The sequence below is a fragment of the Phyllobates terribilis genome, unplaced genomic scaffold (genome assembly GCF_046119375.1).
Source record: "Phyllobates terribilis strain yellow unplaced genomic scaffold, ASM4611937v1 Scaffold_124__1_contigs__length_5142088, whole genome shotgun sequence".
NCBI lineage: Eukaryota > Metazoa > Chordata > Amphibia > Anura > Dendrobatidae > Phyllobates > Phyllobates terribilis.
Window position 1 is genome coordinate 4,070,044 of NW_027362884.1, and position 25,849 is coordinate 4,095,892.

At 43.0% G+C, this 25,849-nt stretch overlaps 15 non-coding genes and 1 pseudogene across 15 annotated transcripts; all 16 read left to right on the forward strand.

Annotated features, from left to right (window-relative positions):
- The first annotated feature begins 37 nt into the window (after window positions 1-37).
- Window positions 38-228, forward strand: LOC141203624 (U2 spliceosomal RNA). The gene has a single exon (XR_012274657.1). It is a non-coding gene; the product is annotated as a U2 spliceosomal RNA (small nuclear RNA).
- A 1,115-nt stretch (window positions 229-1,343) lies between these two features.
- LOC141203625 (U2 spliceosomal RNA) lies at window positions 1,344-1,534 on the forward strand. Its single transcript, XR_012274658.1, has one exon. It is a non-coding gene; the product is annotated as a U2 spliceosomal RNA (small nuclear RNA).
- Window positions 1,535-2,649: 1,115 nt separating this feature from the next.
- Window positions 2,650-2,840, forward strand: LOC141203626 (U2 spliceosomal RNA). The gene has a single exon (XR_012274659.1). It is a non-coding gene; the product is annotated as a U2 spliceosomal RNA (small nuclear RNA).
- Window positions 2,841-3,955: 1,115 nt separating this feature from the next.
- On the forward strand, window positions 3,956-4,146 carry LOC141203866 (U2 spliceosomal RNA). Its single transcript, XR_012274889.1, has one exon. It is a non-coding gene; the product is annotated as a U2 spliceosomal RNA (small nuclear RNA).
- Window positions 4,147-5,261: 1,115 nt separating this feature from the next.
- On the forward strand, window positions 5,262-5,452 carry LOC141203627 (U2 spliceosomal RNA). Its single transcript, XR_012274660.1, has one exon. It is a non-coding gene; the product is annotated as a U2 spliceosomal RNA (small nuclear RNA).
- A 1,118-nt stretch (window positions 5,453-6,570) lies between these two features.
- On the forward strand, window positions 6,571-6,761 carry LOC141203628 (U2 spliceosomal RNA). Its single transcript, XR_012274661.1, has one exon. It is a non-coding gene; the product is annotated as a U2 spliceosomal RNA (small nuclear RNA).
- A 1,115-nt stretch (window positions 6,762-7,876) lies between these two features.
- Window positions 7,877-8,067, forward strand: LOC141203629 (U2 spliceosomal RNA). Its single transcript, XR_012274662.1, has one exon. It is a non-coding gene; the product is annotated as a U2 spliceosomal RNA (small nuclear RNA).
- A 1,118-nt stretch (window positions 8,068-9,185) lies between these two features.
- On the forward strand, window positions 9,186-9,376 carry LOC141203630 (U2 spliceosomal RNA). The gene has a single exon (XR_012274663.1). It is a non-coding gene; the product is annotated as a U2 spliceosomal RNA (small nuclear RNA).
- Window positions 9,377-10,494: 1,118 nt separating this feature from the next.
- Window positions 10,495-10,685, forward strand: LOC141203632 (U2 spliceosomal RNA). Its single transcript, XR_012274665.1, has one exon. It is a non-coding gene; the product is annotated as a U2 spliceosomal RNA (small nuclear RNA).
- A 1,115-nt stretch (window positions 10,686-11,800) lies between these two features.
- On the forward strand, window positions 11,801-11,991 carry LOC141203633 (U2 spliceosomal RNA). Its single transcript, XR_012274666.1, has one exon. It is a non-coding gene; the product is annotated as a U2 spliceosomal RNA (small nuclear RNA).
- Window positions 11,992-18,375: 6,384 nt separating this feature from the next.
- On the forward strand, window positions 18,376-18,597 carry LOC141203230 (U2 spliceosomal RNA; annotated as a pseudogene).
- A 1,115-nt stretch (window positions 18,598-19,712) lies between these two features.
- Window positions 19,713-19,903, forward strand: LOC141203634 (U2 spliceosomal RNA). Its single transcript, XR_012274667.1, has one exon. It is a non-coding gene; the product is annotated as a U2 spliceosomal RNA (small nuclear RNA).
- A 1,118-nt stretch (window positions 19,904-21,021) lies between these two features.
- LOC141203635 (U2 spliceosomal RNA) lies at window positions 21,022-21,212 on the forward strand. The gene has a single exon (XR_012274668.1). It is a non-coding gene; the product is annotated as a U2 spliceosomal RNA (small nuclear RNA).
- A 1,115-nt stretch (window positions 21,213-22,327) lies between these two features.
- Window positions 22,328-22,518, forward strand: LOC141203636 (U2 spliceosomal RNA). Its single transcript, XR_012274669.1, has one exon. It is a non-coding gene; the product is annotated as a U2 spliceosomal RNA (small nuclear RNA).
- A 1,118-nt stretch (window positions 22,519-23,636) lies between these two features.
- On the forward strand, window positions 23,637-23,827 carry LOC141203637 (U2 spliceosomal RNA). The gene has a single exon (XR_012274670.1). It is a non-coding gene; the product is annotated as a U2 spliceosomal RNA (small nuclear RNA).
- Window positions 23,828-24,945: 1,118 nt separating this feature from the next.
- Window positions 24,946-25,136, forward strand: LOC141203638 (U2 spliceosomal RNA). Its single transcript, XR_012274671.1, has one exon. It is a non-coding gene; the product is annotated as a U2 spliceosomal RNA (small nuclear RNA).
- The last annotated feature ends 713 nt before the right edge of the window (window positions 25,137-25,849 follow it).

Sequence of the window (25,849 nt, forward strand, 5' to 3'; positions counted from 1 at the left end):
CCTTGGGTGGCTCCGTAGTTTGAAACCAATTCTGGTTATCGCTTCTCGGCCTTTTGGCTAAGATCAAGTGTAGTATCTGTTCTTATCAGTTTAATATCTGATACGTCCCCTATCTGGGGACCATATATTAAATGGATTTTTAGAACAGGGAGATGGAAAAAGAGCTTGCTCTGTCCACTCCACGCATTGACCTGGTATTGCAGTATCTCCAGGACCGGTGCACCCCTTCTTTAATGCAGTTTCTAAAATCAGAAAGAATTGAATTCAATGTTTTTTGTTCATTTTGCTTGTTTGTCGGATTTTGGGATGGACTCTTTGGCTTTGCTTTTCTTCTCCTCATTGGATTTTTCATGTTCAAAGTTGCAGAAGCCAGATTACAAGCTCATTTTGGTTCAACTTCAGCAACTGTGCATTGCATTGCCATGTAATGTGATGCAATGCTATCTTTCTAGCTCTCCCTTTTTACTTCCTTTTGGATAAACAGACATATTAGGCAAGCATTTTGGAGCTTTCACCTAAATAACTACAGGTGGTGAGATAAGCTGCACAATATAATTGACCTTTCAGTATATTGTTGCACACACACCATCTATTTAGCAAATACCCTTGTTATCAACAGCAGCCTTTTAAACTCACCTGAGCTAACAGGTATGTGCGCTGGTTACTCTGCTGCGCTTAAAATTTCTTTTTTGGTTTGCTACAATGCCTTTTCTGAAACGTTGTCTCCTTCTGCTGGAACACTGACTTCTTTCATTTAATGCCTGCAGACTATAAAAGAGAACCCAACCCAAAAAGTTTGGTTGATTAGTCTGTGGCATTCTGTTAAACTGTTGCTTATGGCGGTCTCTGTGAGCTTCTCAGCGACATTCAGCCAGCCAGGTATCCTGCCTGCAGTAGATGGAATGTGGCAATGGAACGCTGGCTGCGCGTGTCATAATAGGCTCTGAGCCTTTATATACCTGTGCACAGCAGCAGCCACCTTCAGTCTGCTGCTGGACAGCCAGCAGCAGCAGCAGCAGGAGAGGTATGTAATCAGGAGCCCTCCTGCTAAGGGTAGACAGCTGCTCGTTCCACCCCACCCCCCGCCTTAATTGGTTCTCCTCCCTTCCAACGGTGTTGAGGCGGGTGGGAACAGCAGGGGGTGAAGGTGCTGTGTTTAAAGAGGTGGAGTTATGCAGATCTAAAACGCGTGGATTGCAGCAGCAGCAAGCCGAAAAGTGCAGGCATGTAAGGGATCTAGAGGTTGACAACATGTCTTCTTAACGGGAGTCCAGGAGCTCATCTCCACAAATGGACTTTTCAGGATCCTTGGGTGGCTCCGTAGTTTGAAACCAATTCTGGTTATCGCTTCTCGGCCTTTTGGCTAAGATCAAGTGTAGTATCTGTTCTTATCAGTTTAATATCTGATACGTCCCCTATCTGGGGACCATATATTAAATGGATTTTTAGAACAGGGAGATGGAAAAAGAGCTTGCTCTGTCCACTCCACGCATTGACCTGGTATTGCAGTATCTCCAGGACCGGTGCACCCCTTCTTTAATGCAGTTTCTAAAATCAGAAAGAATTGAATTCAATGTTTTTTGTTCATTTTGCTTGTTTGTCGGATTTTGGGATGGACTCTTTGGCTTTGCTTTTCTTCTCCTCATTGGATTTTTCGTGTTCAAAGTTGCAGAAGCCAGATTACAAGCTCATTTTGGTTCAACTTCAGCAACTGTGCATTGCATTGCCATGTAATGTGATGCAATGCTATCTTTCTAGCTCTCCCTTTTTACTTCCTTTTGGATAAACAGACATATTAGGCAAGCATTTTGGAGCTTTCACCTAAATAACTACAGGTGGTGAGATAAGCTGCACAATATAATTGACCTTTCAGTATATTGTTGCACACACACCATCTATTTAGCAAATGCCCTTGTTATCAACAGCAGCCTTTTAAACTCACCTGAGCTAACAGGTATGTGCGCTGGTTACTCTGCTGCGCTTAAAATTTCTTTTTTGGTTTGCTACAATGCCTTTTCTGAAACGTTGTCTCCTTCTGCTGGAACACTGACTTCTTTCATTTAATGCCTGCAGACTATAAAAGAGAACCCAACCCAAAAAGTTTGGTTGATTAGTCTGTGGCATTCTGTTAAACTGTTGCTTATGGCGGTCTCTGTGAGCTTCTCAGCGACATTCAGCCAGCCAGGTATCCTGCCTGCAGTAGATGGAATGTGGCAATGGAACGCTGGCTGCGCGTGTCATAATAGGCTCTGAGCCTTTATATACCTGTGCACAGCAGCAGCCACCTTCAGTCTGCTGCTGGACAGCCAGCAGCAGCAGCAGCAGGAGAGGTATGTAATCAGGAGCCCTCCTGCTAAGGGTAGACAGCTGCTCGTTCCACCCCACCCCCCGCCTTAATTGGTTCTCCTCCCTTCCAACGGTGTTGAGGCGGGTGGGAACAGCAGGGGGTGAAGGTGCTGTGTTTAAAGAGGTGGAGTTATGCAGATCTAAAACGCGTGGATTGCAGCAGCAGCAAGCCGAAAAGTGCAGGCATGTAAGGGATCTAGAGGTTGACAACATGTCTTCTTAACGGGAGTCCAGGAGCTCATCTCCACAAATGGACTTTTCAGGATCCTTGGGTGGCTCCGTAGTTTGAAACCAATTCTGGTTATCGCTTCTCGGCCTTTTGGCTAAGATCAAGTGTAGTATCTGTTCTTATCAGTTTAATATCTGATACGTCCCCTATCTGGGGACCATATATTAAATGGATTTTTAGAACAGGGAGATGGAAAAAGAGCTTGCTCTGTCCACTCCACGCATTGACCTGGTATTGCAGTATCTCCAGGACCGGTGCACCCCTTCTTTAATGCAGTTTCTAAAATCAGAAAGAATTGAATTCAATGTTTTTTGTTCATTTTGCTTGTTTGTCGGATTTTGGGATGGACTCTTTGGCTTTGCTTTTCTTCTCCTCATTGGATTTTTCATGTTCAAAGTTGCAGAAGCCAGATTACAAGCTCATTTTGGTTCAACTTCAGCAACTGTGCATTGCATTGCCATGTAATGTGATGCAATGCTATCTTTCTAGCTCTCCCTTTTTACTTCCATTTGGATAAACAGACATATTAGGCAAGCATTTTGGAGCTTTCACCTAAATAACTACAGGTGGTGAGATAAGCTGCACAATATAATTGACCTTTCAGTATATTGTTGCACACACACCATCTATTTAGCAAATGCCCTTGTTATCAACAGCAGCCTTTTAAACTCACCTGAGCTAACAGGTATGTGCGCTGGTTACTCTGCTGCGCTTAAAATTTCTTTTTTGGTTTGCTACAATGCCTTTTCTGAAACGTTGTCTCCTTCTGCTGGAACACTGACTTCTTTCATTTAATGCCTGCAGACTATAAAAGAGAACCCAACCCAAAAAGTTTGGTTGATTAGTCTGTGGCATTCTGTTAAACTGTTGCTTATGGCGGTCTCTGTGAGCTTCTCAGCGACATTCAGCCAGCCAGGTATCCTGCCTGCAGTAGATGGAATGTGGCAATGGAACGCTGGCTGCGCGTGTCATAATAGGCTCTGAGCCTTTATATACCTGTGCACAGCAGCAGCCACCTTCAGTCTGCTGCTGGACAGCCAGCAGCAGCAGCAGCAGGAGAGGTATGTAATCAGGAGCCCTCCTGCTAAGGGTAGACAGCTGCTCGTTCCACCCCACCCCCCGCCTTAATTGGTTCTCCTCCCTTCCAACGGTGTTGAGGCGGGTGGGAACAGCAGGGGGTGAAGGTGCTGTGTTTAAAGAGGTGGAGTTATGCAGATCTAAAACGCGTGGATTGCAGCAGCAGCAAGCCGAAAAGTGCAGGCATGTTAGGGATCTAGAGGTTGACAACATGTCTTCTTAACGGGAGTCCAGGAGCTCATCTCCACAAATGGACTTTTCAGGATCCTTGGGTGGCTCCGTAGTTTGAAACCAATTCTGGTTATCGCTTCTCGGCCTTTTGACTAAGATCAAGTGTAGTATCTGTTCTTATCAGTTTAATATCTGATACGTCCCCTATCTGGGGACCATATATTAAATGGATTTTTAGAACAGGGAGATGGAAAAAGAGCTTGCTCTGTCCACTCCACGCATTGACCTGGTATTGCAGTATCTCCAGGACCGGTGCACCCCTTCTTTAATGCAGTTTCTAAAATCAGAAAGAATTGAATTCAATGTTTTTTGTTCATTTTGCTTGTTTGTCGGATTTTGGGATGGACTCTTTGGCTTTGCTTTTCTTCTCCTCATTGGATTTTTCATGTTCAAAGTTGCAGAAGCCAGATTACAAGCTCATTTTGGTTCAACTTCAGCAACTGTGCATTGCATTGCCATGTAATGTGATGCAATGCTATCTTTCTAGCTCTCCCTTTTTACTTCCTTTTGGATAAACAGACATATTAGGCAAGCATTTTGGAGCTTTCACCTAAATAACTACAGGTGGTGAGATAAGCTGCACAATATAATTGACCTTTCAGTATATTGTTGCACACACACCATCTATTTAGCAAATGCCCTTGTTATCAACAGCAGCCTTTTAAACTCACCTGAGCTAACAGGTATGTGCGCTGGTTACTCTGCTGCGCTTAAAATTTCTTTTTTGGTTTGCTACAATGCCTTTTCTGAAACGTTGTCTCCTTCTGCTGGAACACTGACTTCTTTCATTTAATGCCTGCAGACTATAAAAGAGAACCCAACCCAAAAAGTTTGGTTGATTAGTCTGTGGCATTCTGTTAAACTGTTGCTTATGGCGGTCTCTGTGAGCTTCTCAGCGACATTCAGCCAGCCAGGTATCCTGCCTGCAGTAGATGGAATGTGGCAATGGAACGCTGGCTGCGCGTGTCATAATAGGCTCTGAGCCTTTATATACCTGTGCACAGCAGCAGCCACCTTCAGTCTGCTGCTGGACAGCCAGCAGCAGCAGCAGCAGGAGAGGTATGTAATCAGGAGCCCTCCTGCTAAGGGTAGACAGCTGCTCGTTCCACCCCACCCCCCGCCTTAATTGGTTCTCCTCCCTTCCAACGGTGTTGAGGCGGGTGGGAACAGCAGGGGGTGAAGGTGCTGTGTTTAAAGAGGTGGAGTTATGCAGATCTAAAACGCGTGGATTGCAGCAGCAGCAAGCCGAAAAGTGCAGGCATGTAAGGGATCTAGAGGTTGACAACATGTCTTCTTAACGGGAGTCCAGGAGCTCATCTCCACAAATGGACTTTTCAGGATCCTTGGGTGGCTCCGTAGTTTGAAACCAATTCTGGTTATCGCTTCTCGGCCTTTTGGCTAAGATCAAGTGTAGTATCTGTTCTTATCAGTTTAATATCTGATACGTCCCCTATCTGGGGACCATATATTAAATGGATTTTTAGAACAGGGAGATGGAAAAAGAGCTTGCTCTGTCCACTCCACGCATTGACCTGGTATTGCAGTATCTCCAGGACCGGTGCACCCCTTCTTTAATGCAGTTTCTAAAATCAGAAAGAATTGAATTCAATGTTTTTTGTTCATTTTGCTTGTTTGTCGGATTTTGGGATGGACTCTTTGGCTTTGCTTTTCTTCTCCTCATTGGATTTTTCATGTTCAAAGTTGCAGAAGCCAGATTACAAGCTCATTTTGGTTCAACTTCAGCAACTGTGCATTGCATTGCCATGTAATGTGATGCAATGCTATCTTTCTAGCTCTCCCTTTTTACTTCCTTTTGGATAAACAGACATATTAGGCAAGCATTTTGGAGCTTTCACCTAAATAACTACAGGTGGTGAGATAAGCTGCACAATATAATTGACCTTTCAGTATATTGTTGCACACACACCATCTATTTAGCAAATGCCCTTGTTATCAACAGCAGCCTTTTAAACTCACCTGAGCTAACAGGTATGTGCGCTGGTTACTCTGCTGCGCTTAAAATTTCTTTTTTGGTTTGCTACAATGCCTTTTCTGAAACGTTGTCTCCTTCTGCTGGAACACTGACTTCTTTCATTTAATGCCTGCAGACTATAAAAGAGAACCCAACCCAAAAAGTTTGGTTGATTAGTCTGTGGCATTCTGTTAAACTGTTGCTTATGGCGGTCTCTGTGAGCTTCTCAGCGACATTCAGCCAGCCAGGTATCCTGCCTGCAGTAGATGGAATGTGGCAATGGAACGCTGGCTGCGCGTGTCATAATAGGCTCTGAGCCTTTATATACCTGTGCACAGCAGCAGCCACCTTCAGTCTGCTGCTGGACAGCCAGCAGCAGCAGCAGCAGCAGGAGAGGTATGTAATCAGGAGCCCTCCTGCTAAGGGTAGACAGCTGCTCGTTCCACCCCACACCCCGCCTTAATTGGTTCTCCTCCCTTCCAACGGTGTTGAGGCGGGTGGGAACAGCAGGGGGTGAAGGTGCTGTGTTTAAAGAGGTGGAGTTATGCAGATCTAAAACGCGTGGATTGCAGCAGCAGCAAGCCGAAAAGTGCAGGCATGTAAGGGATCTAGAGGTTGACAACATGTCTTCTTAACGGGAGTCCAGGAGCTCATCTCCACAAATGGACTTTTCAGGATCCTTGGGTGGCTCCGTAGTTTGAAACCAATTCTGGTTATCGCTTCTCGGCCTTTTGGCTAAGATCAAGTGTAGTATCTGTTCTTATCAGTTTAATATCTGATACGTCCCCTATCTGGGGACCATATATTAAATGGATTTTTAGAACAGGGAGATGGAAAAAGAGCTTGCTCTGTCCACTCCACGCATTGACCTGGTATTGCAGTATCTCCAGGACCGGTGCACCCCTTCTTTAATGCAGTTTCTAAAATCAGAAAGAATTGAATTCAATGTTTTTTGTTCATTTTGCTTGTTTGTCGGATTTTGGGATGGACTCTTTGGCTTTGCTTTTCTTCTCCTCATTGGATTTTTCATGTTCAAAGTTGCAGAAGCCAGATTACAAGCTCATTTTGGTTCAACTTCAGCAACTGTGCATTGCATTGCCATGTAATGTGATGCAATGCTATCTTTCTAGCTCTCCCTTTTTACTTCCTTTTGGATAAACAGACATATTAGGCAAGCATTTTGGAGCTTTCACCTAAATAACTACAGGTGGTGAGATAAGCTGCACAATATAATTGACCTTTCAGTATATTGTTGCACACACACCATCTATTTAGCAAATGCCCTTGTTATCAACAGCAGCCTTTTAAACTCACCTGAGCTAACAGGTATGTGCGCTGGTTACTCTGCTGCGCTTAAAATTTCTTTTTTGGTTTGCTACAATGCCTTTTCTGAAACGTTGTCTCCTTCTGCTGGAACACTGACTTCTTTCATTTAATGCCTGCAGACTATAAAAGAGAACCCAACCCAAAAAGTTTGGTTGATTAGTCTGTGGCATTCTGTTAAACTGTTGCTTATGGCGGTCTCTGTGAGCTTCTCAGCGACATTCAGCCAGCCAGGTATCCTGCCTGCAGTAGATGGAATGTGGCAATGGAACGCTGGCTGCGCGTGTCATAATAGGCTCTGAGCCTTTATATACCTGTGCACAGCAGCAGCCACCTTCAGTCTGCTGCTGGACAGCCAGCAGCAGCAGCAGCAGGAGAGGTATGTAATCAGGAGCCCTCCTGCTAAGGGTAGACAGCTGCTCGTTCCACCCCACCCCCCGCCTTAATTGGTTCTCCTCCCTTCCAACGGTGTTGAGGCGGGTGGGAACAGCAGGGGGTGAAGGTGCTGTGTTTAAAGAGGTGGAGTTATGCAGATCTAAAACGCGTGGATTGCAGCAGCAGCAAGCCGAAAAGTGCAGGCATGTAAGGGATCTAGAGGTTGACAACATGTCTTCTTAACGGGAGTCCAGGAGCTCATCTCCACAAATGGACTTTTCAGGATCCTTGGGTGGCTCCGTAGTTTGAAACCAATTCTGGTTATCGCTTCTCGGCCTTTTGGCTAAGATCAAGTGTAGTATCTGTTCTTATCAGTTTAATATCTGATACGTCCCCTATCTGGGGACCATATATTAAATGGATTTTTAGAACAGGGAGATGGAAAAAGAGCTTGCTCTGTCCACTCCACGCATTGACCTGGTATTGCAGTATCTCCAGGACCGGTGCACCCCTTCTTTAATGCAGTTTCTAAAATCAGAAAGAATTGAATTCAATGTTTTTTGTTCATTTTGCTTGTTTGTCGGATTTTGGGATGGACTCTTTGGCTTTGCTTTGCTTCTCCTCATTGGATTTTTCATGTTCAAAGTTGCAGAAGCCAGATTACAAGCTCATTTTGGTTCAACTTCAGCAACTGTGCATTGCATTGCCATGTAATGTGATGCAATGCTATCTTTCTAGCTCTCCCTTTTTACTTCCTTTTGGATAAACAGACATATTAGGCAAGCATTTTGGAGCTTTCACCTAAATAACTACAGGTGGTGAGATAAGCTGCACAATATAATTGACCTTTCAGTATATTGTTGCACACACACCATCTATTTAGCAAATGCCCTTGTTATCAACAGCAGCCTTTTAAACTCACCTGAGCTAACAGGTATGTGCGCTGGTTACTCTGCTGCGCTTAAAATTTCTTTTTTGGTTTGCTACAATGCCTTTTCTGAAACGTTGTCTCCTTCTGCTGGAACACTGACTTCTTTCATTTAATGCCTGCAGACTATAAAAGAGAACCCAACCCAAAAAGTTTGGTTGATTAGTCTGTGGCATTCTGTTAAACTGTTGCTTATGGCGGTCTCTGTGAGCTTCTCAGCGACATTCAGCCAGCCAGGTATCCTGCCTGCAGTAGATGGAATGTGGCAATGGAACGCTGGCTGCGCGTGTCATAATAGGCTCTGAGCCTTTATATACCTGTGCACAGCAGCAGCCACCTTCAGTCTGCTGCTGGACAGCCAGCAGCAGCAGCAGCAGCAGGAGAGGTATGTAATCAGGAGCCCTCCTGCTAAGGGTAGACAGCTGCTCGTTCCACCCCACACCCCGCCTTAATTGGTTCTCCTCCCTTCCAACGGTGTTGAGGCGGGTGGGAACAGCAGGGGGTGAAGGTGCTGTGTTTAAAGAGGTGGAGTTATGCAGATCTAAAACGCGTGGATTGCAGCAGCAGCAAGCCGAAAAGTGCAGGCATGTAAGGGATCTAGAGGTTGACAACATGTCTTCTTAACGGGAGTCCAGGAGCTCATCTCCACAAATGGACTTTTCAGGATCATTGGGTGGCTCCGTAGTTTGAAACCAATTCTGGTTATCGCTTCTCGGCCTTTTGGCTAAGATCAAGTGTAGTATCTGTTCTTATCAGTTTAATATCTGATACGTCCCCTATCTGGGGACCATATATTAAATGGATTTTTAGAACAGGGAGATGGAAAAAGAGCTTGCTCTGTCCACTCCACGCATTGACCTGGTATTGCAGTATCTCCAGGACCGGTGCACCCCTTCTTTAATGCAGTTTCTAAAATCAGAAAGAATTGAATTCAATGTTTTTTGTTCATTTTGCTTGTTTGTCGGATTTTGGGATGGACTCTTTGGCTTTGCTTTTCTTCTCCTCATTGGATTTTTCATGTTCAAAGTTGCAGAAGCCAGATTACAAGCTCATTTTGGTTCAACTTCAGCAACTGTGCATTGCATTGCCATGTAATGTGATGCAATGCTATCTTTCTAGCTCTCCCTTTTTACTTCCTTTTGGATAAACAGACATATTAGGCAAGCATTTTGGAGCTTTCACCTAAATAACTACAGGTGGTGAGATAAGCTGCACAATATAATTGACCTTTCAGTATATTGTTGCACACACACCATCTATTTAGCAAATGCCCTTGTTATCAACAGCAGCCTTTTAAACTCACCTGAGCTAACAGGTATGTGCGCTGGTTACTCTGCTGCGCTTAAAATTTCTTTTTTGGTTTGCTACAATGCCTTTTCTGAAACGTTGTCTCCTTCTGCTGGAACACTGACTTCTTTCATTTAATGCCTGCAGACTATAAAAGAGAACCCAACCCAAAAAGTTTGGTTGATTAGTCTGTGGCATTCTGTTAAACTGTTGCTTATGGCGGTCTCTGTGAGCTTCTCAGCGACATTCAGCCAGCCAGGTATCCTGCCTGCAGTAGATGGAATGTGGCAATGGAACGCTGGCTGCGCGTGTCATAATAGGCTCTGAGCCTTTATATACCTGTGCACAGCAGCAGCCACCTTCAGTCTGCTGCTGGACAGCCAGCAGCAGCAGCAGCAGCAGGAGAGGTATGTAATCAGGAGCCCTCCTGCTAAGGGTAGACAGCTGCTCGTTCCACCCCACCCCCCGCCTTAATTGGTTCTCCTCCCTTCCAACGGTGTTGAGGCGGGTGGGAACAGCAGGGGGTGAAGGTGCTGTGTTTAAAGAGGTGGAGTTATGCAGATCTAAAACGCGTGGATTGCAGCAGCAGCAAGCCGAAAAGTGCAGGCATGTAAGGGATCTAGAGGTTGACAACATGTCTTCTTAACGGGAGTCCAGGAGCTCATCTCCACAAATGGACTTTTCAGGATCCTTGGGTGGCTCCGTAGTTTGAAACCAATTCTGGTTATCGCTTCTCGGCCTTTTGGCTAAGATCAAGTGTAGTATCTGTTCTTATCAGTTTAATATCTGATACGTCCCCTATCTGGGGACCATATATTAAATGGATTTTTAGAACAGGGAGATGGAAAAAGAGCTTGCTCTGTCCACTCCACGCATTGACCTGGTATTGCAGTATCTCCAGGACCGGTGCACCCCTTCTTTAATGCAGTTTCTAAAATCAGAAAGAATTGAATTCAATGTTTTTTGTTCATTTTGCTTGTTTGTCGGATTTTGGGATGGACTCTTTGGCTTTGCTTTTCTTCTCCTCATTGGATTTTTCATGTTCAAAGTTGCAGATGCCAGATTACAAGCTCATTTTGGTTCAACTTCAGCAACTGTGCATTGCATTGCCATGTAATGTGATGCAATGCTATCTTTCTAGCTCTCCCTTTTTACTTCCTTTTGGATAAACAGACATATTAGGCAAGCATTTTGGAGCTTTCACCTAAATAACTACAGGTGGTGAGATAAGCTGCACAATATAATTGACCTTTCAGTATATTGTTGCACACACACCATCTATTTAGCAAATGCCCTTGTTATCAACAGCAGCCTTTTAAACTCACCTGAGCTAACAGGTATGTGCGCTGGTTACTCTGCTGCGCTTAAAATTTCTTTTTTGGTTTGCTACAATGCCTTTTCTGAAACGTTGTCTCCTTCTGCTGGAACACTGACTTCTTTCATTTAATGCCTGCAGACTATAAAAGAGAACCCAACCCAAAAAGTTTGGTTGATTAGTCTGTGGCATTCTGTTAAACTGTTGCTTATGGCGGTCTCTGTGAGCTTCTCAGCGACATTCAGCCAGCCAGGTATCCTGCCTGCAGTAGATGGAATGTGGCAATGGAACGCTGGCTGCGCGTGTCATAATAGGCTCTGAGCCTTTATATACCTGTGCACAGCAGCAGCCACCTTCAGTCTGCTGCTGGACAGCCAGCAGCAGCAGCAGCAGGAGAGGTATGTAATCAGGAGCCCTCCTGCTAAGGGTAGACAGCTGCTCGTTCCACCCCACCCCCCGCCTTAATTGGTTCTCCTCCCTTCCAACGGTGTTGAGGCGGGTGGGAACAGCAGGGGGTGAAGGTGCTGTGTTTAAAGAGGTGGAGTTATGCAGATCTAAAACGCGTGGATTGCAGCAGCAGCAAGCCGAAAAGTGCAGGCATGTAAGGGATCTAGAGGTTGACAACATGTCTTCTTAACGGGAGTCCAGGAGCTCATCTCCACAAATGGACTTTTCAGGATCCTTGGGTGGCTCCGTAGTTTGAAACCAATTCTGGTTATCGCTTCTCGGCCTTTTGGCTAAGATCAAGTGTAGTATCTGTTCTTATCAGTTTAATATCTGATACGTCCCCTATCTGGGGACCATATATTAAATGGATTTTTAGAACAGGGAGATGGAAAAAGAGCTTGCTCTGTCCACTCCACGCATTGACCTGGTATTGCAGTATCTCCAGGACCGGTGCACCCCTTCTTTAATGCAGTTTCTAAAATCAGAAAGAATTGAATTCAATGTTTTTTGTTCATTTTGCTTGTTTGTCGGATTTTGGGATGGACTCTTTGGCTTTGCTTTTCTTCTCCTCATTGGATTTTTCATGTTCAAAGTTGCAGAAGCCAGATTACAAGCTCATTTTGGTTCAACTTCAGCAACTGTGCATTGCATTGCCATGTAATGTGATGCAATGCTATCTTTCTAGCTCTCCCTTTTTACTTCCTTTTGGATAAACAGACATATTAGGCAAGCATTTTGGAGCTTTCACCTAAATAACTACAGGTGGTGAGATAAGCTGCACAATATAATTGACCTTTCAGTATATTGTTGCACACACACCATCTATTTAGCAAATGCCCTTGTTATCAACAGCAGCCTTTTAAACTCACCTGAGCTAACAGGTATGTGCGCTGGTTACTCTGCTGCGCTTAAAATTTCTTTTTTGGTTTGCTACAATGCCTTTTCTGAAACGTTGTCTCCTTCTGCTGGAACACTGACTTCTTTAATTTAATGCCTGCAGACTATAAAAGAGAACCCAACCCAAAAAGTTTGGTTGATTAGTCTGTGGCATTCTGTTAAACTGTTGCTTATGGCGGTCTCTGTGAGCTTCTCAGCGACATTCAGCCAGCCAGGTATCCTGCCTGCAGTAGATGGAATGTGGCAATGGAACGCTGGCTGCGCGTGTCATAATAGGCTCTGAGCCTTTATATACCTGTGCACAGCAGCAGCCACCTTCAGTCTGCTGCTGGACAGCCAGCAGCAGCAGCAGCAGGAGAGGTATGTAATCAGGAGCCCTCCTGCTAAGGGTAGACAGCTGCTCGTTCCACCCCACCCCCCGCCTTAATTGGTTCTCCTCCCTTCCAACGGTGTTGAGGCGGGTGGGAACAGCAGGGGGTGAAGGTGCTGTGTTTAAAGAGGTGGAGTTATGCAGATCTAAAACGCGTGGATTGCAGCAGCAGCAAGCCGAAAAGTGCAGGCATGTAAGGGATCTAGAGGTTGACAACATGTCTTCTTAACGGGAGTCCAGGAGCTCATCTCCACAAATGGACTTTTCAGGATCCTTGGGTGGCTCCGTAGTTTGAAACCAATTCTGGTTATCGCTTCTCGGCCTTTTTGCACGATCTGTAGTGGGTTGTGACATTGGGCTGAAGGTTACTGTGGTGGCAGAACCGATTCTTGGCCTTTGGAGATATCCAGTGCTGCTTTTGGGAATCGGTGCTAAAGCTGCAGTGCCTTTTCTTTACGGAGGACGGTGTGTTGGAGGGAGGACGAACTTCGTGGAGGCTGCGATCCGTGTGTGATATTTTCCTTGGTATCTGGAAAAGAAGAGGAAAATCATGGAGACAAGGAGAAACCCTGGAGGAAGGAAGGAGAATCAAGCAAGCAACCCGAATGATTATTTCTCGGAGGAGCATCCGCTGAAGGACACCATCAGGTTCGTGGTTGCTCCTGACCACCGGCAGGTGAAAGATTCTCAATTTATTTTCAATGTTATTTGTAAGCTCTTGAAGATCGACAAGGAGCATCTTTTTTGCTTTCAATCTTTTTTTTCTCGAGGACTTTATGATGTTACGCTTAATAAAGCCTCGCAGTGTGAAAGTGCCTACGCTCTTTATGAAGTAAATAAAGAGAAGGTAGAGCTGGAGGGGGTGAAAGTAATCCCCTCTTTTCAGTTTTCAATGAAAGTACTGACGATTCATTTGTTTAGTCCATTTATTACAGACTCTGAGGTTGAAAGTTACCTATCAATGTATTGTGACAAAATCATCCCTAAGAGACGCGGGGAAACACAGTTTGGAGTGTGGAACGGGAAACGTGTGTATGTGGTATCATTTAGGAAGAACCCGAATGAGGAGGGGGGCGTGTCCAGACCTCCGCCGCAGGTTTATATCAACCATAGCCGCGGTTATTTATTCTTCCCAGGGATGCCACACTACTGCCGTGTGTGTAAAAAATATGGACATCTGGATGCAGAATGTAACAAGTGTTTTAGTTGCATGGGTACTCCTCACCAGATGGATGAGTGCCCTAAAAATAAGAAAAAGGATGTAGAGGAGATGGACACATCGCCTGAAGAACAGCAACAAGAAGCTAAAGACGATGTGGAAGCAGGCATTGCTGCTGAAGAGGAAAAAGGGGAAGAGGAGAAAGAAAGGAGTGAGAAGGAGGAGACAGAAAGAAAGAGAAAAGAGGAAGAGGAGGGACGGGCAATGAAGGAGAAGAAGAAGGAGGAACGGGTTAAAAAATCACAAGAAGAAGAGGAAAGGAAGTTGGAAGAAAGGAAGAGAAAGAAGGAAGAGGAAAAACAGAAGAGGATAGAGGACATAGAAAAAAGGGCCATGGAGATAAAGAAACAGATGGAAAGGAAAAAGAGAGAAGAGCAGAAGAAAGAAGATAAGAAGAAAGAAGATAAGAATGAAAAGAAGAAGATAGAAGAACAGAAGAAAGAAGATCAGAAGAGAGAAGAGAAGAGTCAAATGTTGCAAGAAATTTCTCCACTAAGTAAAGGGAGTAGTTGTGGAGGGGAAAGTGATATTCCAGAAGTAGTGGAGTCCACTCCTACTAATTCCCTGTCGCAGAGCTTACCTTGCGCGCAGGTACAAATGGACTGCACAGAAAAATCTCTAAAAAGAAGTGTGGATAGAAGTGATAATGAAGGAATACCATGTGGTGGGAAAGTAAAGGCATTAGAAGCAACAAGTCTGCTGGGGAGTGTGTCATCTTCGGATGTATCAGATCTGGAGGTAGACCCATCTTCTCCGGCAGTAGAGAATGAGGGCGGAGGGAAGAGCCCTGCACTAAATGTTAGAAGATGATCCGCTCAATGTCCCTGAATGTTCAGGGGTTTAACGACCTATATAAGAGAACTGCTTTATATGATTTTTTAAATAATGAAAATATTGATTTTATCTTTCTACAAGAATGTAATTTGACAAAAAAAATAAGCTATGAATATTTACAGGGTATATGGAAGGGTAACTTATGCTTTTCTGGTGGGAACGAGTCAAAAAGTGATGGTGTGGGGTTTTTATGCTCTAAAGATTGGGAGATTGTAAATTATGAAGAGATATACCCTGGGAGGATTTTAAGAATTGATGTGCAGAAAAATGGGAAGAAAGTGAGGTGTTTTAATGTGTATGCAAATGCAGAAAAAGCCTTGAGATTACATTTGTTTGAACTGTTGCAGCTGTTTTTACCTGGAGTAGATCCATTAGTTTTAGGTGGGGATTTTAATTGTCATTTAAAAAATGTAAAAGATGGGTCAGCTTCATGTCTTAGAAATATTTTAGCAGCTTTTAATCTTAAAGATACATGGGCATTAGATGGACAAAAAAAGGAGCATGAAGTCACTTGGGTGGGGAGAGGTGTTTCATCCAGAATAGATTATATTTTTATATCTCAAGCCCTAACATGCTCAGGTTTTAAAACGCATTCAACACCTTTTTCAGATCATAAAATAATAGAATGTAGTTTTAAAATAGAATCAGATGTGGATAAAAGACCGTCACACTGGAAATTTAATGTATCCCTACTACAAGACGAGGTGGTTATGGAAGGTTTTAAAAAGCTGTATGAAAAACTGAAGCTAAAAAAAACGTTTTTTAAATCTATTTTTAATTGGTGGGATTTTGTCAAGAAGGAGGTAAAAATATTTTTTATTAAAGAAGGAAAGAAGAAAGCTGCTGCAAAACGTATTTTTTATAATGATCTTAATGCTAAACTGCAATGTTTTTTTCACCTCGAAAATAACGGATGTGATCTGCAGGAGGCGATCCGAACAACAAAAGAAAAGATCCAAAACTGCCTGAAAGAAAAAGGTAAAGAAATTATTTTTAATTCCCGAGTAAAAGTTTTAGACGAGGATGAAAAATGCACAAAATTCTTTTTTAAAAAAATATGTGACAAGAAGGATTATATGAAGGTTTTGGAAGGAGAAACAAGTTTGGAGGGGAAGAAGATGAAAGCAAAAGAATTTTATGATGATTTATTTTCTGTTAAAAACACGGATGTGTCTCTAAAAAAACATTTTTTAGAAGGACTGGAAAAAAATTTTAATGCGGAAGATAAATCTTTTTTAATAGGGAATTTTACTAAAGAGGAAGTTTTTAATACAATTAATACGCTACAAAATAACAAAACGCCGGGAGCAGATGGACTACCTGTTGAATTTTACAAGTGTTTATGGGAGATCATGGGTGAGGATTTTTATGAAGTAATTTTAGAAGCAGAAGCATCTTTTAGTGTCCCAGAGTCGTGGTGGGAGGGTCTTATTGTTTTATTATTTAAGAAAGGAAATAAAGAACTGATTAAAAATTGGAGACCAATAACCCTTTTAAATACGGACTGTAAGGTATATGCAAAGTTACTAGCAAATAGATTAAAAAAGGTAATCGGCTCAGTAATAGAAGTGGATCAGACGTGTGCAGTGCCAAATCTGAGAATCAGCGACTCATTGATTTTAATCAGGGATGTTTTATGGGATGTTTTAGACAGAAAACAAAAGCTTGCTCTAATTACTTTGGATTTTGAAAAAGCGTACGATAGAGTTGCCCATGATTTTTTATTTGCAGTTTTAGAGAAAATGGGATGCCCGGATGTTTTTAGCAAACGTATTAAATCTCTTTACAAATCATGTTTTAGCAAAATATCTATTAATGGTTTTTTATCTGATAATGTAAAAATAAACTGTGGCGTTAAACAGGGGTGTCCCTTATCCCCTATTCTTTTTATTTGTGCAATTGAACCACTTTTAGCAGCTTTTAGGAGAGATAAGGTAATCAATGGTTTTTTTATTCCCGGGAGTTGCAATGAACAAGTTAAAGTGGTGGCATATATGGATGATGTGACGGTTTTAGTTAAAGACACTAGAAGCATGAACAGAGCCATAAGAACAGTGGATTGGTTTGGGGGCGCATCGGGTTTTAAAATTAACATGGAAAAATCTGGTATTTTAACTGTTGGTGATTTTATTGTAGATTCTGAGTGTAAATTAACAAGAATGAATGAAGTAAAAATTTTAGGTATTTATTTCTCAGAGTCAGGTGGTAATGTAAGAAATTGGGAGTCTCTGCTGGAAAGAGTTAAGAAAAAGATTACTTTCTGGCAGTTGAGAGATCTTACCCTGGAAGGAAAAATTTTAATTATTAGACAGGTTTTACTCGCAATGTTTTTATATGTCTCAACAGTTTTTATCCCCCAAAATAATATCATGAAGAGAGTTATTAAGGTATGTTTTAATTTTTTATGGAGATCCAAGATGGAAAGAGTAAAGAGAGAGGAGATATATAAATCAAAGAAAAAAGGTGGGAAAGGTTTTCCGGATATTAGGTCCTTTTTATATGCAAAGTATGTAGCGAACTGTGTATGCACTTTATTAGGACCAGGCTCTAAGCTAAAGTTGTTTTCTATATATAATTTAGGTTTCTATATTAGAAATTATAAATGGTTGGAGATGTCTCTAAATAGGCCTTATAGGTTTTTACCTCCAGGAAATTATATTGTTTTAGAAAAAATTTTAAGAGATTTTAAACTTAAGATGGTCGAAATAAATGTTCTTAAATGCCATAAAAAAATCCTAAAAATCCTGGAAGAGAGAATAGGTATCAGTCCTGTGGAACATTTTTCATTCAAAATTGTGGAAAGAATCTGGATGAATGTAAATTATAGTGTGTTATCTAATGAACACAGGGATTTACTCTGGTGTATAGTAAAAGACTGCCTGCCAACCCGTGAGTTCCAACACAGGCGTGGGTTGGTAAGATCTGAAGTGTGCCCAAGATCCAGGTGTGGGAATAGTGAAACACCCATGCACATCTTCTGGAATTGTAATTTTGCACAGACAATATGGAGGAAAGTGTGCAATATAGTGAGAGCTGTGAGTACTGTTAATTTTTTGGATTTTTACAGAGTATTTTATGGGATGGGGATAAGAGAGGAGGATTTTAAAATTGTATGGATTATTATTGCATGTGTGAAGGCGGCATTGTGGAAAGCAAGGAACATTTTAGTGTTTAAACATAAGGAAGTAACAGTCGACCAGTGTATTAAATTATGTCTAAGTTATTTGTACATGTATTTCTGGAGGGACAAAATGACGCTTGGCAAGGTGAAAGCAAATGAGAAATGGAAACAATGTAAATGGAATGAACTTACCTTGTAAGCTTTGATTTTTTGAAAACCTGTGGAAAAACAAAAAAACAAAAACAAAAACAAACAAAAAAAAATAGCCAAAACTATATAATTTTTTAAAAAAAAAAAAAAGAGGGAAAAAATAAATAAATATATATATATAAAAGAAAAAGAAAATAAAAGATTTGGAGAAGTATTAAAATTGGTAGAATGCACGATGATGGATTTGAGTCTTCTTATCTTTTTGTTGATTCCAAGACTTTGTAATCTGAGTCTAAAAAAAAAAAAAAAAAAAAAAAAAAAAATCTGTTCTTATCAGTTTAATATCTGATACGTCCCCTATCTGGGGACCATATATTAAATGGATTTTTAGAACAGGGAGGTGGAAAAAGAGCTTGCTCTGTCCACTCCACGCATTGACCTGGTATTGCAGTATCTCCAGGACCGGTGCACCCCTTCTTTAATGCAGTTTCTAAAATCAGAAAGAATTGAATTCAATGTTTTTTGTTCATTTTGCTTGTTTGTCGGATTTTGGGATGGACTCTTTGGCTTTGCTTTTCTTCTCCTCATTGGATTTTTCATGTTCAAAGTTGCAGAAGCCAGATTACAAGCTCATTTTGGTTCAACTTCAGCAACTGTGCATTGCATTGCCATGTAATGTGATGCAATGCTATCTTTCTAGCTCTCCCTTTTTACTTCCTTTTGGATAAACAGACATATTAGGCAAGCATTTTGGAGCTTTCACCTAAATAACTACAGGTGGTGAGATAAGCTGCACAATATAATTGACCTTTCAGTATATTGTTGCACACACACCATCTATTTAGCAAATGCCCTTGTTATCAACAGCAGCCTTTTAAACTCACCTGAGCTAACAGGTATGTGCGCTGGTTACTCTGCTGCGCTTAAAATTTCTTTTTTGGTTTGCTACAATGCCTTTTCTGAAACGTTGTCTCCTTCTGCTGGAACACTGACTTCTTTCATTTAATGCCTGCAGACTATAAAAGAGAACCCAACCCAAAAAGTTTGGTTGATTAGTCTGTGGCATTCTGTTAAACTGTTGCTTATGGCGGTCTCTGTGAGCTTCTCAGCGACATTCAGCCAGCCAGGTATCCTGCCTGCAGTAGATGGAATGTGGCAATGGAACGCTGGCTGCGCGTGTCATAATAGGCTCTGAGCCTTTATATACCTGTGCACAGCAGCAGCCACCTTCAGTCTGCTGCTGGACAGCCAGCAGCAGCAGCAGCAGGAGAGGTATGTAATCAGGAGCCCTCCTGCTAAGGGTAGACAGCTGCTCGTTCCACCCCACCCCCCGCCTTAATTGGTTCTCCTCCCTTCCAACGGTGTTGAGGCGGGTGGGAACAGCAGGGGGTGAAGGTGCTGTGTTTAAAGAGGTGGAGTTATGCAGATCTAAAACGCGTGGATTGCAGCAGCAGCAAGCCGAAAAGTGCAGGCATGTAAGGGATCTAGAGGTTGACAACATGTCTTCTTAACGGGAGTCCAGGAGCTCATCTCCACAAATGGACTTTTCAGGATCCTTGGGTGGCTCCGTAGTTTGAAACCAATTCTGGTTATCGCTTCTCGGCCTTTTGGCTAAGATCAAGTGTAGTATCTGTTCTTATCAGTTTAATATCTGATACGTCCCCTATCTGGGGACCATATATTAAATGGATTTTTAGAACAGGGAGATGGAAAAAGAGCTTGCTCTGTCCACTCCACGCATTGACCTGGTATTGCAGTATCTCCAGGACCGGTGCACCCCTTCTTTAATGCAGTTTCTAAAATCAGAAAGAATTGAATTCAATGTTTTTTGTTCATTTTGCTTGTTTGTCGGATTTTGGGATGGACTCTTTGGCTTTGCTTTTCTTCTCCTCATTGGATTTTTCATGTTCAAAGTTGCAGAAGCCAGATTACAAGCTCATTTTGGTTCAACTTCAGCAACTGTGCATTGCATTGCCATGTAATGTGATGCAATGCTATCTTTCTAGCTCTCCCTTTTTACTTCCTTTTGGATAAACAGACATATTAGGCAAGCATTTTGGAGCTTTCACCTAAATAACTACAGGTGGTGAGATAAGCTGCACAATATAATTGACCTTTCAGTATATTGTTGCACACACACCATCTATTTAGCAAATGCCCTTGTTATCAACAGCAGCCTTTTAAACTCACCTGAGCTAACAGGTATGTGCGCTGGTTACTCTGCTGCGCTTAAAATTTCTTTTTTGGTTTGCTACAATGCCTTTTCTGAAACGTTGTCTCCTTCTGCTGGAACACTGACTTCTTTCATTTAATGCCTGCAGACTATAAAAGAGAACCCAACCCAAAAAGTTTGGTTGATTAGTCTGTGGCATTCTGTTAAACTGTTGCTTATGGCGGTCTCTGTGAGCTTCTCAGCGACATTCAGCCAGCCAGGTATCCTGCCTGCAGTAGATGGAATGTGGCAATGGAACGCTGGCTGCGCGTGTCATAATAGGCTCTGAGCCTTTATATACCTGTGCACAGCAGCAGCCACCTTCAGTCTGCTGCTGGACAGCCAGCAGCAGCAGCAGCAGCAGGAGAGGTATGTAATCAGGAGCCCTCCTGCTAAGGGTAGACAGCTGCTCGTTCCACCCCACACCCCGCCTTAATTGGTTCTCCTCCCTTCCAACGGTGTTGAGGCGGGTGGGAACAGCAGGGGGTGAAGGTGCTGTGTTTAAAGAGGTGGAGTTATGCAGATCTAAAACGCGTGGATTGCAGCAGCAGCAAGCCGAAAAGTGCAGGCATGTAAGGGATCTAGAGGTTGACAACATGTCTTCTTAACGGGAGTCCAGGAGCTCATCTCCACAAATGGACTTTTCAGGATCCTTGGGTGGCTCCGTAGTTTGAAACCAATTCTGGTTATCGCTTCTCGGCCTTTTGGCTAAGATCAAGTGTAGTATCTGTTCTTATCAGTTTAATATCTGATACGTCCCCTATCTGGGGACCATATATTAAATGGATTTTTAGAACAGGGAGATGGAAAAAGAGCTTGCTCTGTCCACTCCACGCATTGACCTGGTATTGCAGTATCTCCAGGACCGGTGCACCCCTTCTTTAATGCAGTTTCTAAAATCAGAAAGAATTGAATTCAATGTTTTTTGTTCATTTTGCTTGTTTGTCGGATTTTGGGATGGACTCTTTGGCTTTGCTTTTCTTCTCCTCATTGGATTTTTCATGTTCAAAGTTGCAGAAGCCAGATTACAAGCTCATTTTGGTTCAACTTCAGCAACTGTGCATTGCATTGCCATGTAATGTGATGCAATGCTATCTTTCTAGCTCTCCCTTTTTACTTCCTTTTGGATAAACAGACATATTAGGCAAGCATTTTGGAGCTTTCACCTAAATAACTACAGGTGGTGAGATAAGCTGCACAATATAATTGACCTTTCAGTATATTGTTGCACACACACCATCTATTTAGCAAATGCCCTTGTTATCAACAGCAGCCTTTTAAACTCACCTGAGCTAACAGGTATGTGCGCTGGTTACTCTGCTGCGCTTAAAATTTCTTTTTTGGTTTGCTACAATGCCTTTTCTGAAACGTTGTCTCCTTCTGCTGGAACACTGACTTCTTTCATTTAATGCCTGCAGACTATAAAAGAGAACCCAACCCAAAAAGTTTGGTTGATTAGTCTGTGGCATTCTGTTAAACTGTTGCTTATGGCGGTCTCTGTGAGCTTCTCAGCGACATTCAGCCAGCCAGGTATCCTGCCTGCAGTAGATGGAATGTGGCAATGGAACGCTGGCTGCGCGTGTCATAATAGGCTCTGAGCCTTTATATACCTGTGCACAGCAGCAGCCACCTTCAGTCTGCTGCTGGACAGCCAGCAGCAGCAGCAGCAGGAGAGGTATGTAATCAGGAGCCCTCCTGCTAAGGGTAGACAGCTGCTCGTTCCACCCCACCCCCCGCCTTAATTGGTTCTCCTCCCTTCCAACGGTGTTGAGGCGGGTGGGAACAGCAGGGGGTGAAGGTGCTGTGTTTAAAGAGGTGGAGTTATGCAGATCTAAAACGCGTGGATTGCAGCAGCAGCAAGCCGAAAAGTGCAGGCATGTAAGGGATCTAGAGGTTGACAACATGTCTTCTTAACGGGAGTCCAGGAGCTCATCTCCACAAATGGACTTTTCAGGATCCTTGGGTGGCTCCGTAGTTTGAAACCAATTCTGGTTATCGCTTCTCGGCCTTTTGGCTAAGATCAAGTGTAGTATCTGTTCTTATCAGTTTAATATCTGATACGTCCCCTATCTGGGGACCATATATTAAATGGATTTTTAGAACAGGGAGATGGAAAAAGAGCTTGCTCTGTCCACTCCACGCATTGACCTGGTATTGCAGTATCTCCAGGACCGGTGCACCCCTTCTTTAATGCAGTTTCTAAAATCAGAAAGAATTGAATTCAATGTTTTTTGTTCATTTTGCTTGTTTGTCGGATTTTGGGATGGACTCTTTGGCTTTGCTTTGCTTCTCCTCATTGGATTTTTCATGTTCAAAGTTGCAGAAGCCAGATTACAAGCTCATTTTGGTTCAACTTCAGCAACTGTGCATTGCATTGCCATGTAATGTGATGCAATGCTATCTTTCTAGCTCTCCCTTTTTACTTCCTTTTGGATAAACAGACATATTAGGCAAGCATTTTGGAGCTTTCACCTAAATAACTACAGGTGGTGAGATAAGCTGCACAATATAATTGACCTTTCAGTATATTGTTGCACACACACCATCTATTTAGCAAATGCCCTTGTTATCAACAGCAGCCTTTTAAACTCACCTGAGCTAACAGGTATGTGCGCTGGTTACTCTGCTGCGCTTAAAATTTCTTTTTTGGTTTGCTACAATGCCTTTTCTGAAACGTTGTCTCCTTCTGCTGGAACACTGACTTCTTTCATTTAATGCCTGCAGACTATAAAAGAGAACCCAACCCAAAAAGTTTGGTTGATTAGTCTGTGGCATTCTGTTAAACTGTTGCTTATGGCGGTCTCTGTGAGCTTCTCAGCGACATTCAGCCAGCCAGGTATCCTGCCTGCAGTAGATGGAATGTGGCAATGGAACGCTGGCTGCGCGTGTCATAATAGGCTCTGAGCCTTTATATACCTGTGCACAGCAGCAGCCACCTTCAGTCTGCTGCTGGACAGCCAGCAGCAGCAGCAGCAGCAGGAGAGGTATGTAATCAGGAGCCCTCCTGCTAAGGGTAGACAGCTGCTCGTTCCACCCCACACCCCGCCTTAATTGGTTCTCCTCCCTTCCAACGGTGTTGAGGCGGGTGGGAACAGCAGGGGGTGAAGGTGCTGTGTTTAAAGAGGTGGAGTTATGCAGATCTAAAACGCGTGGATTGCAGCAGCAGCAAGCCGAAAAGTGCAGGCATGTAAGGGATCTAGAGGTTGACAACATGTCTTCTTAACGGGAGTCCAGGAGCTCATCTCCACAAATGGACTTTTCAGGATCATTGGGTGGCTCCGTAGTTTGAAACCAATTCTGGTTATCGCTTCTCGGCCTTTTGGCTAAGATCAAGTGTAGTATCTGTTCTTATCAGTTTAATATCTGATACGTCCCCTATCTGGGGACCATATATTAAATGGATTTTTAGAACAGGGAGATGGAAAAAGAGCTTGCTCTGTCCACTCCACGCATTGACCTGGTATTGCAGTATCTCCAGGACCGGTGCACCCCTTCTTTAATGCAGTTTCTAAAATCAGAAAGAATTGAATTCAATGTTTTTTGTTCATTTTGCTTGTTTGTCGGATTTTGGGATGGACTCTTTGGCTTTGCTTTTCTTCTCCTCATTGGATTTTTCATGTTCAAAGTTGCAGAAGCCAGATTACAAGCTCATTTTGGTTCAACTTCAGCAACTGTGCATTGCATTGCCATGTAATGTGATGCAATGCTATCTTTCTAGCTCTCCCTTTTTACTTCCTTTTGGATAAACAGACATATTAGGCAAGCATTTTGGAGCTTTCACCTAAATAACTACAGGTGGTGAGATAAGCTGCACAATATAATTGACCTTTCAGTATATTGTTGCACACACACCATCTATTTAGCAAATGCCCTTGTTATCAACAGCAGCCTTTTAAACTCACCTGAGCTAACAGGTATGTGCGCTGGTTACTCTGCTGCGCTTAAAATTTCTTTTTTGGTTTGCTACAATGCCTTTTCTGAAACGTTGTCTCCTTCTGCTGGAACACTGACTTCTTTCATTTAATGCCTGCAGACTATAAAAGAGAACCCAACCCAAAAAGTTTGGTTGATTAGTCTGTGGCATTCTGTTAAACTGTTGCTTATGGCGGTCTCTGTGAGCTTCTCAGCGACATTCAGCCAGCCAGGTATCCTGCCTGCAGTAGATGGAATGTGGCAATGGAACGCTGGCTGCGCGTGTCATAATAGGCTCTGAGCCTTTATATACCTGTGCACAGCAGCAGCCACCTTCAGTCTGCTGCTGGACAGCCAGCAGCAGCAGCAGCAGCAGGAGAGGTATGTAATCAGGAGCCCTCCTGCTAAGGGTAGACAGCTGCTCGTTCCACCCCACCCCCCGCCTTAATTGGTTCTCCTCCCTTCCAACGGTGTTGAGGCGGGTGGGAACAGCAGGGGGTGAAGGTGCTGTGTTTAAAGAGGTGGAGTTATGCAGATCTAAAACGCGTGGATTGCAGCAGCAGCAAGCCGAAAAGTGCAGGCATGTAAGGGATCTAGAGGTTGACAACATGTCTTCTTAACGGGAGTCCAGGAGCTCATCTCCACAAATGGACTTTTCAGGATCCTTGGGTGGCTCCGTAGTTTGAAACCAATTCTGGTTATCGCTTCTCGGCCTTTTGGCTAAGATCAAGTGTAGTATCTGTTCTTATCAGTTTAATATCTGATACGTCCCCTATCTGGGGACCATATATTAAATGGATTTTTAGAACAGGGAGATGGAAAAAGAGCTTGCTCTGTCCACTCCACGCATTGACCTGGTATTGCAGTATCTCCAGGACCGGTGCACCCCTTCTTTAATGCAGTTTCTAAAATCAGAAAGAATTGAATTCAATGTTTTTTGTTCATTTTGCTTGTTTGTCGGATTTTGGGATGGACTCTTTGGCTTTGCTTTTCTTCTCCTCATTGGATTTTTCATGTTCAAAGTTGCAGATGCCAGATTACAAGCTCATTTTGGTTCAACTTCAGCAACTGTGCATTGCATTGCCATGTAATGTGATGCAATGCTATCTTTCTAGCTCTCCCTTTTTACTTCCTTTTGGATAAACAGACATATTAGGCAAGCATTTTGGAGCTTTCACCTAAATAACTACAGGTGGTGAGATAAGCTGCACAATATAATTGACCTTTCAGTATATTGTTGCACACACACCATCTATTTAGCAAATGCCCTTGTTATCAACAGCAGCCTTTTAAACTCACCTGAGCTAACAGGTATGTGCGCTGGTTACTCTGCTGCGCTTAAAATTTCTTTTTTGGTTTGCTACAATGCCTTTTCTGAAACGTTGTCTCCTTCTGCTGGAACACTGACTTCTTTCATTTAATGCCTGCAGACTATAAAAGAGAACCCAACCCAAAAAGTTTGGTTGATTAGTCTGTGGCATTCTGTTAAACTGTTGCTTATGGCGGTCTCTGTGAGCTTCTCAGCGACATTCAGCCAGCCAGGTATCCTGCCTGCAGTAGATGGAATGTGGCAATGGAACGCTGGCTGCGCGTGTCATAATAGG